Here is a 20,458-nt window from a genome sequence, read left to right as displayed (position 1 = left end):
TCATACACATATTTGAAAAAAAATATATATATATAAATATTTTTAAAGACACCAGACTAAAGGTGATGTAATCTACACAAGTCAGAAATAAAGATTTTTTTTTGGGGGCAACTAGTCACTCAACGAAAGAAATACCATTGCTGTTTACAATATTCAGAGTCTTGGAATGACAGTGATATTGCTAGATAAAGGCTTGTAAGTATTAGGCATATGCTACCGCACTAGATCACACCATCAGGCGGATAGTTCAGTAGATTATATACCATCATCTTCAATAGAACAATGTCATTATCTCTCTCACACACACACACACACACTTACTACAGTTAGCAGTGAACCGATGATTCTGCTTAATTCACGAATAAAAACAGCAGTTTGTGTTGCATGAAATCAGTGTCATTAGAAAAAGTCTGTTTAGCATCGGTTTACATACAACTGGATTAATTACCGAAGGGATTAGCGTTTCAAGATAATATTAGTATAAATTAATGATAAACAGACAACCTCATAAACAGCCTGCAAACAGCTGTGCCGATGCATGATGTTCTTTAACATACTTACCGATTTTTCTTATGTTTAATTGTCTAAGCATAAATTCATAAAGGTTGGCCCATTGCTCTGTCCATTTTAAAATCAAATTAACACTATATACCACAGAAAGGTATAATAAAATACGAAAGACAAAAAGCCCACCATTAATTAAGCGAAACTAAGTAACCAATCACCGATCACTTTTTTCATTCATAATTTTACTACTTAGTATAGTAAACAAACGTGAGTTGCCAGCTGTCTCTAGCAGTATAAGAATCTTGAAAGACTGTAATTTTCTGTGAGCTAGAACTAGTTACCCAATATCCCATTGAAATAATGGATTCGGTTAAAACGACTCTGTGGAAAATTGTGTTCGTTAACGAGGACATTATCACCGACGCCATATGACGCCTCGACTGTGATTGGCCATGCAGCCCTACTCCCTCTGCTGCTAGCTGCATTGGCTTAAAGACAGGATAGACTACCCCGGGAGGAGGGAGGGAGGAGAGACGACGCTTGACCTAGCCAAGGCAGTTTCATCCCTGCTACTCGGTTAACGCCACATCCATTGTTCTGCAAATGGCTTCCGCCGACCACCACCGCCCCAGAGAGACCTTTTCTCACCTGGACCCAGCGGCACTAAACCAAAGAAGACACGACGCTCATTAAGCTACGAGGAAGCACCAAATTGTTCAAGATTTGGAGAAAGGAAGACGCCAAGTTGATCTCGCCATACCAGCATGGGCGCCAACGAATCTAATTTATCTCAGACAATCAAGAAGTATGATGCAGCCAAGATCAAAAGACCACATGAAAATCAATAAAACGGTAGGCTTTATCTGAATAGGGTATTAAGCAGAACAGGGTGCTGGCAAAAGTGGAAATCTTGCTGTGAGTTATTTGCGCGCCAGGCGCTACGCGCACGATGGCGGTGGACACGCTACCAGTGCAGGAGACGACGTGAGCTATACGCAGCAGTGACACGAACTGGGAATTGCAGAGCCCAAACCCTTCAATGCTTCCTCTGGGTTGGCTGCATAGGTTTAAGAAGAGGAACAAGTCAGCAACATCAACATTGGTGGTGAGGAAGCGAAAAGCGATGTCAGGCGCGGCTAGAGATTTTCCTCTCCGCTTTTACGTGAGATTATGGAGGAAGGACAGTACAGTGACGACTCAGGTGTGTATAACATGGACGAACTCAACTTCGGAAAAAGTTACCTTCCAAGACCTCGTTGTCCAGTTCATGAAAGAAGGTGCGCCGGAAGATGGAAGAACGATCACCGTTCTGTTTACTACCAATGTTTCCGGTACCTGTAAACCAAAGTTATCGGGTATCGCACAGTTCAAGTCACATCGCATTTACAAGAATATGGACATGAATGCTTTACTGTCCACTGGCTAACCGCACGAAGGCGTGGATGTCCCTTCTGTCCCTCTGGTTTGACAACTGTTTTGTTCCTGAGAAATTCTGCGAGCAACAGAATGTTTCCTCCAATATTTTGTTGTTCCTTGGACACGCACTAGACTCGCCTACTTATGATCGTCACCCCAACGTAAAGTGGTCTTCTTCCTTCCTCCCAACACTACGCCATTAATTCGTTCTGCGGACCAGGAGTTGATCTGCAATGTGAAAGCTATGTACTCTGCAAAGAAGTTCAAGCTCCTGGAACGTACTCTCTACCAACACCAAGTGATGGAGCTATGTAAGCTGGGTGACACCCGAAGAAGCGCAGAGTAAAAGCGACGAGGACAAGGAACAAGAGGCGGCGACTCAAGAACTTCTCACAAAACAATTTTTGGAAGAAGTTTAACGCTAAACAAGCTGTAGACTCTTGGTGGGAGGGGGTATGGGATCTGCTGACTATTGCTACATTCGTCACGCATGGAGACATAAAAGGCATGGCATACCAGGTGAGAGGAGAGCAACCTGTGATCATCAGGTTCAGACTGCAGTAGCAGTGGACCTTACAGAGAAGCTGCTACAAATAGTATTACAGCTGAAGGCTTCCCAAAACCACCAACGAAGACATCATGGAGGTGATCAGATCCTGAAGTGACTGCCGCATTTAGGATGTTGGAAGAAGAACCCGCCAGAAGAGGGAGGAAGAAGGTGCGCCATTCTCCGGTTAAGAACCTAGTTTCTGTCATAGTGATATTAAGTGTCTCATAGAGTTTACAGAAAATTAAGTCCATCAAGCTTCCCCGATAATGACGATGAACGCCATGACGCTCTTCCATACCACTGGTGCAGGCTATGGACAAGACATCATAGTGTATCAATGACAACATCAACACCAGCCGCCAGAAAAAGCATAACCGAAGTTCTTCGCTCAAGAACTCCACCACAGCCAGTCCAAGCCAGTGATAGGGAGAGTGAAGTTGATTTTTCGAGGGATTTGTCAGGAAGCCATGACAACTGTAAGTGACAGTGACATTGATTCACTCTAGTAATGGTGATTCAATTTAGTAATGGTGATTCACCTGAGGGCAGTAATCTGCCCTGCCTCGGAACCAGCCTCCATCCCCTCGTGATGTTTAATTCATCTCTTTCTACTACCGTAAGTGTTCCAAAAAATTTTCGTTTTTAACCTATTTTTATTTTTCCTATGTTAACCTTATCTTTCCTAACCCAACCTCTTCTATATTACTTGTTTTTCATGCCACCATAAAGTTAAGATAGAATTTTTACTACAACATAGTTATTTGTCGCCGAAAAGTGGAGTTTGGGGGTCGGGCTGGGTTCCTATTTGGAATTAATCCCATATGTTCTGTTGTTCACTTAACGCTGATTTCACTTTAGCTGGACCTCTGGGTTCTATTGACCGCGAGTGGGGTACAACTGTATATATATATATATAATATATATATATATATATATATATATATATATATATATATATATATATATATATATATATATATATATATATATATATATATATATATATATATATATACAGAGGGTATGCTATAACGAATCTAATTGGTTCTAGAACCTTGTTCGTTACAGCATTCGCTTGTTATAGGATTAACTGCTCCAGGCCCCCAAATACAACCACTTAACACTGAAAAATATAAAATAAAATTGTAAAATTGTAAAAAGTGCATAAATATGCATCTAAACCCTGAAATAAAGAATATCATTAATATTTGTAATAATAAAACAATAAATTAGAAAAAAAAAAAAATTTAAATTATGTTCGTTGTAGGAGTTGCTCGTTATAGCATTCTCAATTTTATAGGTAAAACCGTCAGTTATAGGAATATTCGTAGTAGGATCCGTTCATATAGCATACTCCTACTGTATATATATATATATATATATATATATATATATATATATATATATATATATATATATATATATATATATATATATATATATATATATATATATATATATATATATATATATATATATATATATATATATATATATATACAGTTGTACCCCTACTTAACGCGTCAATTGAACCCAGAGGGTCCCGTGTTAAGTGAACCGCTATGAACAACAACAGAACATAAGAATTTAATAGCAATAGAAACCAGCTCCTAATTCCCCCAAACTCCACTTTGGACGACACATAACTATGTTGTAGTAAAAATTCTATCTTAACTTTATGATGGTATGAAAAAAGAAGTAATATAGAAGAGGTTAGGGTTAGAAAGATAAAGGTTAACATAGGAAAATGAAGGTTACCTTAGAGAAACTAAAAGTTAGATGTAACACTTACGGTTGTAGAAGAGATGGGTCGGCATAATGGGATGGAGGCTGGTTCCGAGGCAGAGGCAGATTACTGGCCCTCAGGTGAATCACCATTACTAGTGAATCACTATCACTAAAACACATTTTACAGCTGTCAGGGCTTCCTGACAAATCCCTCAAAAGTCAACTTCACTTTCACTATCACTGGCTTGGGCTGGCTGTGGTGGGTTGCGGCGAAGAACTCGGCGTTTTGCTGACGGCTGGCGCTGATGCTGTCATATGATACAATCAGGATGTACGGCTCCATAGCCTGCACCTGTGCCGGGTATGGAAGACTTCATAGCGTCATCGCCATTGTCGCGGAAAGGACGGACTTAATTTTCTGCAACCTATGGCACACTTAATATCACTATGACTTAAACTAGGTTTCTTCGAGAATGACGACCTTCTTTCCTCCTCTTCACTGGCGCGGTTCTTCTTCCCAACATCTCGCCGCAGTCACTTCAGGACTTCTGATCACCTCCAGGATGTCTTCGGCGGTGGTCTCGGAGAAGCCTTCAGTTGTACATATTATTGAGCGCAGCTTCTTCGGCAAGGTCCACTGCTACTGCAACAGTCTGAACCTTCCGACCAGTCACAGGTTCACTCCTCCTCTCACCTGGTATGCTATGCAACACATGTCTCCAGCGCGTGACGAATCAGAAGAATAGTCAGCAGATCCCCCATGCCTCCACCAAGCAGTCTACAGCTTATTTTAACGCAAACTTCCTCCAAAAATTGTTTGACTATAGTTCTTGAGTCACCGCCTCTGTTCCTTGTCCGCCGCTTTGGTTTCGCTGTCGGTGTCACCAGCTATTTTTAAACTCATCCTTGGTGTTGGTAGAGTCGCTCAGCAGCTTGAACTTCTTGCAGAGCATTTTAGCTTTAACATTTGCAGATCAACTCCTGGCCTATGGGCTGGATTAATGACGAGGTTGGGAGGAAGGAAGACCACTTTACGTTGGGGGTGATCCACAAGTAGGGCGAAAGTGTCCAGGTGCGTTGTCATGAGCAACAAAATATTGAATGAAACATTCTGTTGCTCGCAGAATTTCTTCACGCCGAAAAACAGTTGTCAAACCAGAAGAGGGACAGAAAGAGACATCCACGCCTTACGGCGGTTAGCCAGTGGACATTAAGCTTGTTCATGTCCATTCTTGTAGGTATGCGCAAGTGCTTGCGGGTTGTGTGAATCACCGATAACTTTGGTTTACAGGTACCGGAGGCATTGGTGGTAAACAGGACGGTGATGCTGCTCTTCTGCAACTTCCCAATTTCTTTACCTTGCTGGCAGACTGACAACTAAGGTCTTGAAGGTAACTTTTCCAGAAAAGACCACAGATCCATGTTAAACACCTGGTCGCCGGTGTACTGTCCTTCCTCCATAATCTCACGAAGAACGGAGGAAAATCTTTAGCCGCCACACGGTCAAGAATTTCGCCTCAACACCAATGTTGATGCTGTTGGTGATCTTTGTTCCTCTTTCTAAACCTATGCAGCCAACCAGAGGAAGCATTGAAGGTTTGGGCTCTGTAATTCCCAGCTTACGCAGATCGTTACAGATAGCTCACGCGGCAGAGCTTCCTGCACTGAGCGCCGTGTCCACTCATTATGTTAAGGCCGCGCCTGACGTAACCAAATAACTCACCAGCAATTCCACTTTTGCCAGCACCCTGTTCTGGCAATACTTCCGATAGATGAAGCACCTGCAGACTTTGTGATTTTCTATGTGCCTTTTGATCTGGCTGCATCCTTTCTGGTGATCGTATAATCAGAGATTCGCTGACGCTGGCGTTGGCGCCAGCGAGATCAATCCTGTCAGTGTTCCTTTCTCCAAATCTGGAACAATTTGGTACTTCACCGTAGCTTAAGGAACGTCGTGGTTTCTTTTGGCTTAGTGCCGCGGTCCAGGTAAGGAAAGGTCTTCTCTGGGGCGGTGGTGGTCCGCGGAAGCCATTTATTTAAACAATGGATGCGCTTACACGGTGTGGCCTTTGAGGGGATGAAACTGCCGCAGCTAGGTCAAGCATCGCCTCCTCCTCCCTCCTTCCTCCCCGGGTGGTCACGCCATAATACTTTAAGCCAATTACAGCTAGCAGCAGAGGGGGTAGGGCTGCATGGCCATCGACAGTCCGACATTGCCATATGACGTCAGTGATAACGCGCAACAAAGACACACACTGCGCATCTTACCGCGCTGCCGCTATCAAGCGAGGGAGGAGGAGGGAGGAGGAGGAGAGGCAGGTAGGCTGGCTGGCGGGCGGGTATGCTGCGGGCGCGGGGGAAAATTCAAAAATAGCCGTGCCACGACACTTACCGTATAGCGATGAAAATTCCGTGTTAAGTAAAAAGTTCAGTTTCGGCAAGGCAATCACAGAGGATGATATAAAAACGCTGCTTATGAAAAACCGCTAGGGCGGGTAATACGTATAACAATTGAACTCCGCGGAGACCCAGCAGAAACGAGAAACGCCAGAAATGAAATAACAAAACATATGGGGATTGTTAGGGGTGGTCCTCGGGTTAACGAGCACAACTGCTCCAGCAGGCTGCTCGTTAACCGGTAAATTCATAACTCAAACCATTGTTTCAATGGGTTTTGGGTACTGGGTCCAGCTCTAACGAATAAAATTGCCTAAACTCAACAAAATGGTAGAAAAGTTCACTTACTTTGGAGGTGTGTAGAAGGTTCCTGGATGATGATGATGATGATGTGCATTTGAAGTGGGAGGAGGAAGAGGAGAAGGGAGAAGAGAAGGAAGTGGAGGTGGAGGAGAAGCATTTCCACGTTTGAAGGTGAGTCACCTTCCATGAAAATGTCAGAACCTCTGACTGACAGATTCTCCACCATGAACATCCTCTCCTTTCTGAAGTGGAAGGCTGAGGGATAGCACTGCTCCTCTGCCTTTTACTGAAGAAAAGTGTCAATTGTGGTCTGTGGGCATCTGTCCTCCTCACCATTAACTTATAAGCTTAAAGAAGGAGACCACTGAGTCTCCTCAACATTGTACTCATGCGACCTCATTGTAATCTTAAAACCCGCTTTAATCTATATTACGCCACATAATATTCAAATCCACCGCTTTGTAGAATCTCAGGAGCCGCTTTTACCCTCAGGATCACTCAGTAAGCCCTACTAACACAGTTGTTGCTGACAATTTCACTGGCTAACGAACCTTGAATTAGTCTTGCTTGAATCAACCCAAGTAATTCGCCAGACCTTGTCAAATTGAGGATCATCTTTGAATGAGTAACAGCAATGAGCCAGTAATTATTGTCATTGGCGCGGAGTAGCGCATCACTGGCAACTCAGGGTATATAAACTCAAGCATCAAGGGAGAAAAGGCCCCTGACGCTGATTCGCGCTTTTGTCTCCAGGTATGTTCTGTGTTTCCCAGCCATTCAGTTAATTCAGTCAATTGTAAGTATTTACTGTGTTCACCAGTGTTCATGATTTAACAGTTGAATTGTCATTCACCCAGTGTAGAAGTCATATAACGTAAATACGCCTGTCGCTCTAGACAAGAGAGTTTGTTGGTGTTTGTCATAGCCGCCCCCGACGCTGATTCCCGCTTGTCTCCAGATCGGTGGGTGGGTTTGATTGAAACTCCACCGGTTGCTCGGAGTCAGGATACCTGTCGCGGGTCAATATAGTGATTGATGGCGCTTGATTCGGCATGATTGCCTCATTTCTTACCTCGTGGGCCGAGGCCCCAACCTACCCTCGGTCGTGGAGTGTAAATCCCATCACAACAGCAGTTGTTAGAGGCGCCAGTGCTATACCCTGGGACAGGCCTTGAATTATGGTCCACAGTGTGGTTGTATATGTTTTTACCAGTGTGTTTTATATGAAATAAATCAATGAAGACATGTTATGGTTTCCCCACCCTTCTTACCCTTATCGATCTGGATCAATGGAAACCTAACCCAATGCCTAGTCCACTCTGCCCGCTACTCAATCTAGCTACATGCTGTCCAGAGGGGGTCTGGTGGCAGCGAATTTAAAATTAAGATTAGAGTGGTTATCCCCTTAGACTTAGTGACCCCAGAATCTGGCAGTATAACATGACACAAAGTTAGTTCAGTTTTTTTCCACTTCTGTGCTTTGAAGCAAGTTCCTGAACTTCTCCCCCAGTAGTAAATCAGCATTCTTTTCAACTGCTTAGCTGACATATGGTCATCACTTTCAATTTCCTCCTCACCACTGTCGGCCTCTACCTGTAACATCTCATCCAGTTGCTTCAAGTCATCAGGAGTAAGTTCCTCCTCATGAGACATCACAAGCTCTTCCACATCCTCCTCCTCCACTTCAAGGCCCAATGACTGACCAATGGACACAATCTCTTGGTCCAACTCTGTTTTTCTCCTCAACTTCAAAAATCATGGACTACTGATGGCCACAGTGCTTTCCATGAAGAATTGAGGGATCTAGTGGGACTTGTTACATGACACAATCAATTTTACAGCCTCCAGGATGCTGAATTGTGTCTTCCAGAACTGTTTCAGTGTTAGTTCAGGATCATTGGAAGTTGCCTCTGATGACACCTTCTAAACATTTTTCTTCATGCACAACTTTTGAAGTTGCTGATCACATTCTGGTCCATTGGCTGTATGATTGATGTAGTGTCGGAGGCAAAAAACAACACTTTCATTAAAGTCAAAATTGATACTCCAAAGTTCTGGCAAGTTTAGGGTCATCATAACCAGGAGCATTATCCATGAGGAGAAGAGCCTTTAAAGGGAGTGTATTGGTGGTTAGTAGCTCTTGGACAGAAGGGCAAAAACACATCAACAGCCCATTCATTAAAGAGCTGTCTTGTCACCCATGCCTACGTGTTGACCTCCACAACTCCAAGCTTTGTTTACCACTTTCTGTTGCTTGAACACCCTGGGGTTTTCTAGAGTGGTAGACAGCAGCTTCAGTCGGAAATCCCCTGGAAGCATTGGCACTACAATAGGAGTGAGACGGTTCATGGGTTTATGCCCAGGTAAAGAGGCTTTCCATCTTTGGTGATGAATGTTCTTTTTTGGGCATCTTTCCAGAACAGCCCAAGTTTCAGTTCCTTACATTGAACACTTGCTGTGGAAAGGATAATTTTCTTCTTCCATCAGTTTATTAAATTCATCTGAAAAACTTTGCTGCCCCTTCTTTATCAGCACTAGCAGCTTCACCATGCCAAACAACACTGAAAATGTCAGCTCTTTTCTTTAAATTTTTTCGAACCAGCTTTGCTGGCCCGGGAAAATCTTCTGCAAATTTTTTGTGCCTGGAAGAAACCAGGTTGATCTGCCTTAAATGTTCGTAAATCTCCCTGGCTTTTTTTCATTAAATGAATTCAGTAGAAACTGAATCACCTTTTCATCTGTTTTCCCTAATCCAGATGATAAGTAACCTCTCAGTTTCTGCTATTAGGGATCTACTTTTAAACACTCTTGTAGATTTGTCTTCACTTTCACTTCTTTTTAAATTTGTCTTTTCTGTAGAAGATTTGTTTATATTGGTGCTGATGCTCTACATGCCATATTCTTTGCTGCCAATACTTTTGTTCTAATGCCTTGTTCATGTTTTTTATGATTTCCTGCTTGGTTTGGATTGAAATAGCTTTTCTGGATCTCTCTAGGCCCTATGCTGGATTCAAACAATGTCAACACGCGGTTTCTTTCAAAGTTAAACTTGTTGTAAATAAAGAATATTTCTTTAAATAACACTGCACTGTGCTATATATTGTCAATATGTAAAAATAAATTTCAAAAATGACCAATAATTTGCTTGGAAACACAGAAAGCATTTAGTTGAAGAGAGTCTCAAGCAAGATGTTACCTCCAGTGAAAAACAGAGAGAGACTAACGCCTGTTTGTTGTGTTAAGAGGCTGGATGTCACAAGACAAACTAGTCACTTTACTCTTTCAATTATGTTCAATAATTGTTAAAATGACTAAAAATTGAATATTAAACTTTTTAAAATTATTGAACAGTATAAACTTCTCGAAATAATATACTAAAATAGTAAGGAATTTTAAGCCTCAGAGCCGATGGCGGCTACGGACTAATACAGTTGGATGAATCGCCAGTGCTTTAAAACATGTTGAGGTCGGGTTTGTAAGAAACTCAGAATCGAGGGTTGCTTGTTAACCTAATTTAAGAATCTTTTGGAGGCAGCTCGTTAATCGAAATTTCATAATCCCAGGCGCGATAACCGAGGACCGCTGTAATTAAAATAGAGACTGGGCCAAACTCACTTTTGCCGACACAATACGACGTTGTAGTAAAAATAACATCTTAATTATATGATGGTATGAACACATAATTAATAATTAAGAGAAATATCAATAATATTAGGTTTTTAACACTTACGTTAGTAGAAAAGCTGTCGGCACAGCGTGGATGGCGGCTGGTTCAAGGCAGAGGGCAGATTAGTTGCCCTCCGGTGAATCACTTTCACTACTCGCAGAGGTTTGGGGCCTCCCAGATAAACCTCTCAAAGTCCATATCCTCACTGTCAATATCACTATCACTGACTTGGGCTGGCTGTGGTTGTGGTGGGTTAGCGAGAAGTCCTCAATACTACGTTGACGACTAGCATTGATGTTGTCGAGATAGATCTGGATATCTGGCTCCATAACTTTCGTCAGATGGTTATTAGGCGCTTCATACCGATGCTTGTTTGGGTCGTTGTCAGGATGAGCTTAATTTTCCCCCCAACTCGATGATTTCCTTCACACAATCATGGCTTGGTCCAGGTAATTCAATGTTTTCTCTGGTGGTGGAGGTCCCGCGGAAGCCATTGTGAGTTGTGAGGGAATAGCGGGCAGAAGAGAGAACTGTATCGTGGACTGAGAACAATGAGACAGGCCCTGCTAGGTCAGCGACTTCTACCCTCTGGGTGGCAGGGCACGTCATGTTACATTAGACCAATCACAGCTAGCGGAAGGGGAATCGTGGGTGGTAAGGATGTGGCCAAATCAAAGTCCACGTCGTTATGGCGTCACCGATAACGTAACAGCGACATACTGCACAACCTTACTTCGCCTTCCCGCTTAGGTCCAGCATGGGCCGCTGATACAAAATGGCAGCGGCGTCGACCTCCAGCCACTCCAGTAAATTACCAAATTTACCATGGAATTAAAGCATTTCAATTCTGGCAAGGCACGCGTAAATGACCAAAGCGTTAACCAAAAACCCGTAAATCCAGACTATACTGTATATACTGTATATACAGCTACTCCTCGACTTCTGACATACTTGACCCTCGACCACCAGGACATACGACTGCCTCAGTCGTACCAAAATTTTGCCAAATTCGTATTTTGAATCCTAACGTTAGTGATTGCACTGTGTACTGACAAAATTTTTGTTTGTAATTCACTTTAAAATGGCTGGCAAGCTTAAAAGTGAGAGTTTTGTGGTGCTGAGAAGAAAAAAAGACACCCATTTTAGATTTTCTATGTAATATTTAAGCATTTTCGACTTCGATAATTTGACTTACAACCTGGATTTGGAGTCCGTAACCCCATCGTAAGTGGGGAGGAGCTGTATATATAATACCTACCTACAAATGCATCGCTTCATGAGATGCTTCGTATCTCATAAGCAAGTTCTGGTAAGTAGAGCAGGCATACCAACACTTCAGCAAATATTGAATTAGTCCGATAAACAAAATTATAAATAATGAATTAGTGCATGTTCAGTGTGGATGTAAATCATCTAACTTCTTTAATATGGAACTAAATAATTAAGTTTTAATTCATAAAATAACTCATTCATAATGATTAAACAAACTTTTTCTTTTACATGGAATGATCAAATTAAAATAAAATACATGTTGTGAATTATAATTAATTATTCATATTTTTTTATTAATTGACAAATATGCTGACTTAAGTATTGTTATATAAATGTAACAATACTTCACCTATTTGATATTTGTTAATGTTAGCAATGATAATTAGAAAGCCTACAAGGCACTGTATGGTTTACACTACAGTAGTACCCGATTCTGGCGGTCAATTGAACCCACAGGGTACAGCGGAAAGTGAAAACAGCGTAAAGTGAACAACAGAACATATGGGATTAATTCCAATAGAGACTGGCCCGACCCCCAAACTCCACTTTTTGACACAATACCTATGTTGTAGTAAAAATAACATCTAAATTTTATGATGGTATGCTCACACAATTAATATTTAAAGTACAGTCGCCAGGTTAATGTCCATTCAAATAACGGACTCAAATCCCCTCTTCCCAGCTCACTAGCTCCTACCTCTCTGATTAATGTTTGGGTGAAAACACTAGATTTTAAGTTTAGTAATAAATAATACCTCAGACTAAAGTTAGGATAATATAATTGACATTTCTGGATTCCTTGCAGGTCAGGGAATATTTTGAATGTAAACTTCATATATTTTGCACAAAAGATAAAATATTTGCTTTGTGTAAACCAAATTATTACTTTAGATCTAAAATTTGTATGTCTAATGCAAAATCCATGATATTTATATTCAAAATGATCATCATATTGTAGAATTCCAGCAATGTAAATTATATTCTGGTTAGGAGTAATTTGTATGAATTTTATGAGCTAAAACAAATATCTTCAGTTCATAAAAAAAAAAATATTCTTCCACACTATCTGTCAATCAAAGTACCCCAACTTGCCTCCCCCCTCCTCACACTCTCACGCCAGTTGGGTCGGGTCGGTTAACCCTCCCACCTCCCTCCAGATAAATGTGTGGGTGAAAACTCTAGATTTTAACGTTTAGTAACAAATAATACCCCAGACTAAAGTTAGGATAATATAATTGACATTTCTGGATTCCTTTGAGGTCAGGGAATATTTTGAATGTAAACTTCATATATTTTGCACAAAAGATAAAATATTTGCTTTGTGTAAACCAAATTATTACTTTAGATCTAAAATTTGTGTGTCTAATGCAAAATCCATAATGTTTATATTCAAAATGATCATCATATTGTAAGAATTCCAGCAATGTAAATTATATTCTGGCGGGTAATTTGTATGAGTTTATTAGCTAAAAAAAAAAAAAAAAAAAAAAATACTTCGTGTATATGAGTAGATGCACATGAAAGTGAGTCTGGTTCTGGCAAGATACTGCATAAATGAAAATCGCGGAAAGTGAAACCGTGTAAAAGCGGGTAATACTGTATACTGTACATGTCAGACATAAGTATTTCTAAAGCTTGCTTGAAGTGTAGATCAATTATATTTCTGACCTGATTGATCACGGTGATAAAGGTGCGAGCAGTATTCCACCACGCACAGATCCTCTGGGATGATGCTCACCAGTTCATCTGGCAATGCACCAACAAGGTCAACAGGAAGCTCTCTTGATTCTGGGATTTGGTCTGTGGCTGCCCCTTGACCTTCACCAGATTCACCGATCTCTGATCCTTGATGTATGGCCAAGTTCTTTATGCTGTAAAAATATTTTTTTCTAAACTAAGAGGAAGTAAAGGTCCAAATAATTTTAAAGACCCTAAAACAAGCCTCATAAAAACATCACTGTCACCCACATGTATATGCATAATACATATTTAGTATGCATAAAATGTGTTTTATTTATTGCTGTAAAGTAGTTATATGATTAAAATGTGTTTCCGTACTTGTTATTTTAGATTAGCTAACAAATATAATCTAACTAGACCAACTAGGAAAGACCTCTCCTTATAACATTGATGTACAGTAAAAAGAAAAAATTGCTTCATTATTCATATAACATTTATATATATGGACTTTTAGGAATGGAACCCATAATAATAACAAGGACCTACTGTGGTGCTATATGAGTTGTACTGTAGCATAAATGCATTTTATCATTGTCAATTACAAGTAACTATCACACCACACTTACCTGAGCTGAGCTTGGTTGTTCACAAACAACACCTTGCATGTCTTCTGACCCAGAGACCCATGTTGTTTTGTTTGCTCTTCTTCTTGTAACTGATCATCATGGTCAGTATTACCAGCACTAACTTGTTGGACAGTGTATGTTAAGTTTGTTCTTAAAGCTTCAGTAGGTATTTCCATAAATGGTTTTGTTTCTGTAGGAGGATGTGGCATTGGTGTCTTGTTGCTTTCAAGCTCTAAATATCCTGAAGTTTCAATTTGAGATCGAAACTTACAATCATGGGTGGTAGAATTTCTGGTTGGGAATACTTCAATGATTGTCCTTGAATGGCTACCTTCCTGGCTAGCATTTGAAGAAGCTGATGCCCTCCACTGTCAATTAAACCTCTCTCTGGTCATCTTGAGATTCGGAGGCAACTGCAGTAGTACGATCATCTTCATCTGCTGTGAAAGTCGGGAGAAATCAGGTCGGTCCTTCTGAAAAAAACAGGTGCATTTTCAGGTGAATCAAGCAGAGTAGCTTCATAAGACCTATGAAATGGTAAGTACAACATGGTGGAGGTCAGTTAAGTTGTTACTGCATAATATAATAAAAGGAAAATAAGTAAGATCTGTGAGAAATGATAAAAGTTTTAAGCATGGTGAACATGTGCAAGCCTTCTCTGATGGACTCGAGGAACTCCTTGGTAAGTTGGCCCAGTATTACAGAAGACCTGGCTAAGGCTGTGTTCGAACCCCCTCCACCCAGCACTCTGAAGCACGCCATCTATTGTCCTGATCTACCTACCCAGCACCACGAGCAACGCCATCTAGGGACGAACACAGTATGACTCGTCTTAGTTACCACTCCGGTTTCCCTACTCCCTATCCTGGTTGTTCTCACCTCCTCAAGTCTTCTTTGTCAACCAATTCGAGGAGAGGACTTGGCTCTGGGAGTGACCACAGGATCATCTATCCTCTAAACCTACGTGCAGTGACTACCTGCGTCTTCTACAATACTCAGCCTTTTCGTCAGCCATCTCAGCTCCTCACTTAAGTACTAGTATCTTGTATTAATTTCCCCGTCACTTGCCGAGATTGTTTATGTTTATTAATATGTATATACTGTTAATGTTGGGATTAAGTTTAGTTTAAAAGGGTATTTATAAGCTGAATATTTTGTTAAAGGGATTTATGGTACTCTAGTATATACAAGCAGAAAACTCGCATCCTTTGTCTACCCTTTTATAGTCCGATTGTCTTTGTTTTTATTATTGTTGTTACCTGTTGGGATCTGGGTAGGCGTATAACTATATTCTAAATCCCCAACTTCGTAACAAATGGCGGCCGTGACAGGACACGACCTTAAGTACCATATTCCTTCCTCCCTTGACACTCAGTGTTAATTATTCCTCCCAGTCACTTCTGTTCACAATTGCTTTTACGATTGGTTTAAAGTTTCCTTCATATGTGTTTGCATATATTGGTATTATCGTACAGTAGAGTGACAGGCGGCGTAGAATATTAGGTTCCAAAGTGTCATAAGGCTTACCTGTTATTTATTACGTGGTAGTTGTGTAAGTCTTATCAGTGTAGGAAGAATCCGGATCTGTTTAATGCAGTACCCTCACTCCCAGGTAGGCTGTTCCATAGTCACTAGTTTACGGTGAAGTGATATCTTGGGACGCCCGGCTCTACCAGGACCCCATAATTATAAAGCCTCAATTATTGTTCTTCTCATTATCTCATTCAGGGTCCAATCATACCATTTATCAGGGTTGTTAATCCGGATCTTTATATTAATGCCCGTGTCACGCCCTTCCTCTTTCAAGTATATCAGGGTTGTTAATCCGGATCTTTATATTTATGCCGTATCGCCCTACCTCTTTCAAGTCTCTTATCCTTATCTAAGGATCTTCTCAGAAAGAACAATAATCATAAAGTGTAATTTCCTAGGTATAACTTGGATTTAGTTTGGTTTCTGAGTCCACTGCCGTGATATTTTCTAGGGTTATCCACTTATCTTATCTTTGGACCATTAGTTAATTTATCCTATTTTTCTTAACAATGGCCACCTCAGGTTTTGATCTCCAGGATTTTATTGAAAATCCTTTAAGTAGCTAAATTACGTGTTAATATCCTGAAGAAAGAATGGAAAGAAATAGCCAACTATTATAATATCCATTTCCACAGCAACTGACTAAGGAAATGTTAAAAATCGTAATGATTGAAGTGCTGGTTCAACATGGAAGTTTTAAAAGAATCCGCTGTTGACGAATTAACGCCCATGTCCAGAAACTTCAACCACTATCCACCACCTCCTCACTCAGAAGTTGCTTCAGGTCTGTTAGCCCTCAACAAGAGCACACATAGCGAATAGGCAGCCTTAGAACTGGAGCCGAGCTAGGTTCGAGTTCCAAATCAAAATGAAAAGAACCGAGTTGGAGCAGGGGCGGAACAGGCCAAGTTGCAGCATGAAGAAAATTGGAGCAGGCCAAGTTGGAACAGGCCAAGTTGGAGCACAGAATTGGAGCATGAGGAAGGTCGGAACAGGCCAAGTTAGACATGAGAAATGATGGAGCAGGCCAAGTTGGAGCAGGAGGTTAGACTGAAGAACTACAGGTAAGAGAGATAGAAGTCACCTTAACATCGGATTTAGATCAAAGTGGCATTAAAGAGAGAAACTAGCTGCTTTTAACCCTGCTACAACACAACTTCCTTGTTCAGGTTTGAGATGAATCCGATATGGGCCAGACCATTTAGGACTTTTGAGGAAAATAGCCGGGAAGAATGAGTGGCCAAAAGGACCAGTGGGTCAGTGTTAGTTTCCTAAATTATATGGTAAGGCTCGTAAGTTTATATGGCTGACCAGACATTGACTATGATAGCGTAAAAAAGAATATCCTCACCCTCCTAATAACTATCCACGCCAGATGGATACCGGCAGAAGTTTAAATAAACTAACCAAACCATTTTCCCACACTTTTGTTGAGTTTGCTCAAAGAAAAGCTTAGGTTTAAGAAGTGGTTAGAGGCTACAGGGCCTCCACATTTCAGAGTTTGTTAAATTTGGTAGTCCTGGAGGAGTGGAAGAGCAAAGATACCATTTCACATCTTGAAGCATGTGGAGGAGGCGTGGAGAGGTTAATTTAGAGAGGCGTGCTGCTGAGCTGGCTGATCACGTACGCTTTGTTGAGTGGGTCACTGGGCGGTAGAGGCATTGGTACTTCCCGACATGTTGGGTCCTCCCTCTGATGATAGCCAGGAGCATTAATTGAGTAGGTCGAAAGGTCCACCTACTCCCCGATGCAACCAAACACTTGTTCTTACTGTAAAAAGCCAGGCCATCGATCCAGAATTGTAAACACCCAAAGTGTCGAAATTGCTAAAAATTGGTTCCACGGATTGGGGTCAGAAACCAACTTAGCAAATACCAATGTGGAAAGGCCCCATCAGGATCTCTTCTCTTCATTCCACTATGAGGGAAAATTTCAATCATAGGGGTCTGGATTCTTTCCTATTCGTATACTCCGTCTGGTGCAGCACAATCTATCCTCCTGTTTAACGTCATTCCCGATATATCTACGCATTTACTAATGAGAGTGTTCGAATTTCAGATCTCTCATCCCATTCTTCCTATCCTTTAGCTAAATTGCCAATGTCCCTTGATTACTGGGGAAATTCGCAAATAGCCATAAGGAAAGACAATGCCTGTGTGCGGCATTCATTTGTGTGGGTAATGACTTGATAGGAGATCTAGGTGGTTCCTAACATAAAGACAGTCGACTCTCCTTACCTGTCAACTCCACCACTGACCTTTAAGAAACTATTCCTCATCTTTCCCATGCTGTGCTGTCACCCGGTCTGGAATTAATGCAGTGACCTCTTAAGTCTAAAACCACCTCTAATATTTTTCCTACCCACAGAAGATCTGTAAATAAGACAATTAGTAAGGATGAGCTCGTTAAAGCCCAACAATCTGATCCATCTTTGACTAAACTTCATCATGCAGCAGTTGAGGGTAAAGATTTTAACTTTTGCTCCCCGTGTTTTATTATCATAGAGGGTTTTTGATGAGAACCTATAGGCCCCTAATGCCATCTAGACAAATGGTCTGACTACATCAAGTAGTGTTCCACCTCAGTCAGACCAGCATTAATTGCCCGCCCATGATGGTATTTCCAGGACATTTGGGAATCCTGAAAACATATAAGCTCCTCCCACACTATTATTGGCCTGGACTTAGGAAGGATGTGTCAAAATACCTAAAATCTTGTCATATTTGTCAAATGGTAGGAAAACCAAATGAAAATATACCAGCAGCTCCATTAAGCTACATCCAAATGGTACCTACACCCATTTGAAAAGATTGTTGTGGATTGTGTAGATATTACCAAAAGACTAAGAAGGAAATAAATTCCTGCTCACAGTTATGGATACCAGTACACGTTATCCTGAGGCTTTTTCCATAAAAGCATCACTTCAACGTAATCAAAACATCTTTTTACTTTTCACTTCGATTATGGGCATTCCTAAAAGTCCAATCCGATCAGGGCACCAATTTCACGAGCAATCTTTTCAAACAGGTGATAGAAAGACCTCAGTGTGGACCATTGTACATCTTCGACACCACCCACAATCCAAAGGTTGCTTGGAGCGGTTCCATAAAACTTTCAAATCAATGTAAAAAATACTGTATAGAACACCAAAGGAATGGGATGAAAGCATAGACTTGTTACTCTTTGCCATCAGGGAATGTCCCCAGAGTCATTGGGTTTCTCCCGTTCGAGTTACTATATGGGGGCAAATAAAGGGGACCCCTTAAAATAGTAAAGGAGCAGTGGTTTGACACTCCATCTATTAAGCTGTAACAGTTTCCCAATACATTGACACTTTAAGGACAAAATTAACTGAAGTCCGAACCATTGCTCAGTCAAACTAAAAAAAGTCAAGAAAATGGTGAAGTCCCAACCTAAATTAGTTAAAAGATCATTTTCTCCAGGTGACAAGTGTTCTCTTTCTACCCATTCGAAACCTACATAAAAGCGAGTTTACTGGTCCCTATATAGTTGCTAATAAACTATCTCCTCTCAACTATATAGTCCATATGATGTGAAAAGATTCACAACTTGTTCACATTAATCTCATGAAACTTTACCATTCAGGCAGTCAAGGAAGACATCCCAGAGGCTATAAGTCAGCCTGTGTGCATACCCGGTTTTGTCAGGGCGGGCCGGAGACAGATGACATGGACCTATTGGAGAATTTAGACTTCCCTCTACCTAAAAGAAACCCTACTAACAGTCACATACTCAACAACTTGGATGAGTATTTTCTGTTCTGTGAATCCATCTCAAGCAAAAGATCTCACTAAGTTATTATCAACATTTCCTAAAAGTCACATCAGACTAGCCTCCCAGGGTTTTGCAATATATACTTAAACATGATATTAAGCTAATCTCGGATGATGTACAACCCATTAGGCAATCAGCTATAATAAATAAATCCACAAAAAAAGAGATTGTAAGAAATTGGAATTTTTGTTTAAAGAGACATAACTTAGACCTAGTACCTCCCCTATGGGCTTCACCTTGCCTTCTCATTCCAAAGCCGATGGCACTTTTCGTTTCTGTACCGATTATCGTAAAGTGAACCAGGTCCTGTCTCCAGACTCCTACCCTTTACCTTTGATTGAAGATATAATAGACAGCATAGGCTATTGCCAAATTTATCAGTACGGTGGACTTGTGAAAGGATATTATCAAGTGGGACTCCACCGGATAGGGCCAAAATAATCTCGGCATTTATAACTCCATTTTGGTCTTTTCAATATTTGGTTGCTAGCGTTTGGCTTTTCTAATAATGCTCCGGCCACATTCAGAGGCCATCAACCTAATTCCAGGACCTAGGTGGGACGTTCGCCTACCTGGATGACCTGGTGGTGGGCCAGCTGGGGCCCAGACTTATCTAGTGCGTTTGGGATACTATTTTGCGACTGCAAAGAGACTGGATTCACCATAAACCTGGCTAAATCTGCTTTTGGCCGGGCCTCAGTGACTTACCTGGGACATATCGTTGGGCGTAGTATAGGTGAGACCCAAGGGCGTAAGCGTTAAGAGCCATCTTGTCCTTCCCCACTCAAGGACGAGGAAGGAACTCATGCGCTTCCCCTGGGATGTCGCGGCTACTACCGTCGGTTCTGCATTAACTTCTCCAAGCGTGGCGGACCTCACAGACCTTACCAGTTCTGCGGTCACATGTGGAACCAGAGGTGCGACAAGTCTTTCCACCGCCTCAAAGCCTTCCTTGCCTCCAAGCCTGTAGTCCACCCCTGACTA

The 20,458-nt window shown here is 41.3% G+C and overlaps 1 protein-coding gene across 1 annotated transcript in view; it reads right to left on the bottom strand.

The window, feature by feature from the left end:
* Positions 1 to 20,458, bottom strand: part of LOC121876241 — a 41,079-nt gene that overhangs the window by 1,994 nt on the left and 18,627 nt on the right. The gene's annotated exons all lie outside the window — the stretch shown is intronic.

The sequence above is a fragment of the Homarus americanus genome, unplaced genomic scaffold (genome assembly GCF_018991925.1).
Source record: "Homarus americanus isolate GMGI-L3 unplaced genomic scaffold, GMGI_Hamer_2.0 scaffold34921, whole genome shotgun sequence".
In the NCBI taxonomy this organism is placed as follows: Eukaryota; Metazoa; Arthropoda; class Malacostraca; order Decapoda; family Nephropidae; genus Homarus; species Homarus americanus.
This window is presented reverse-complemented; position numbering and strand designations above follow the sequence as displayed.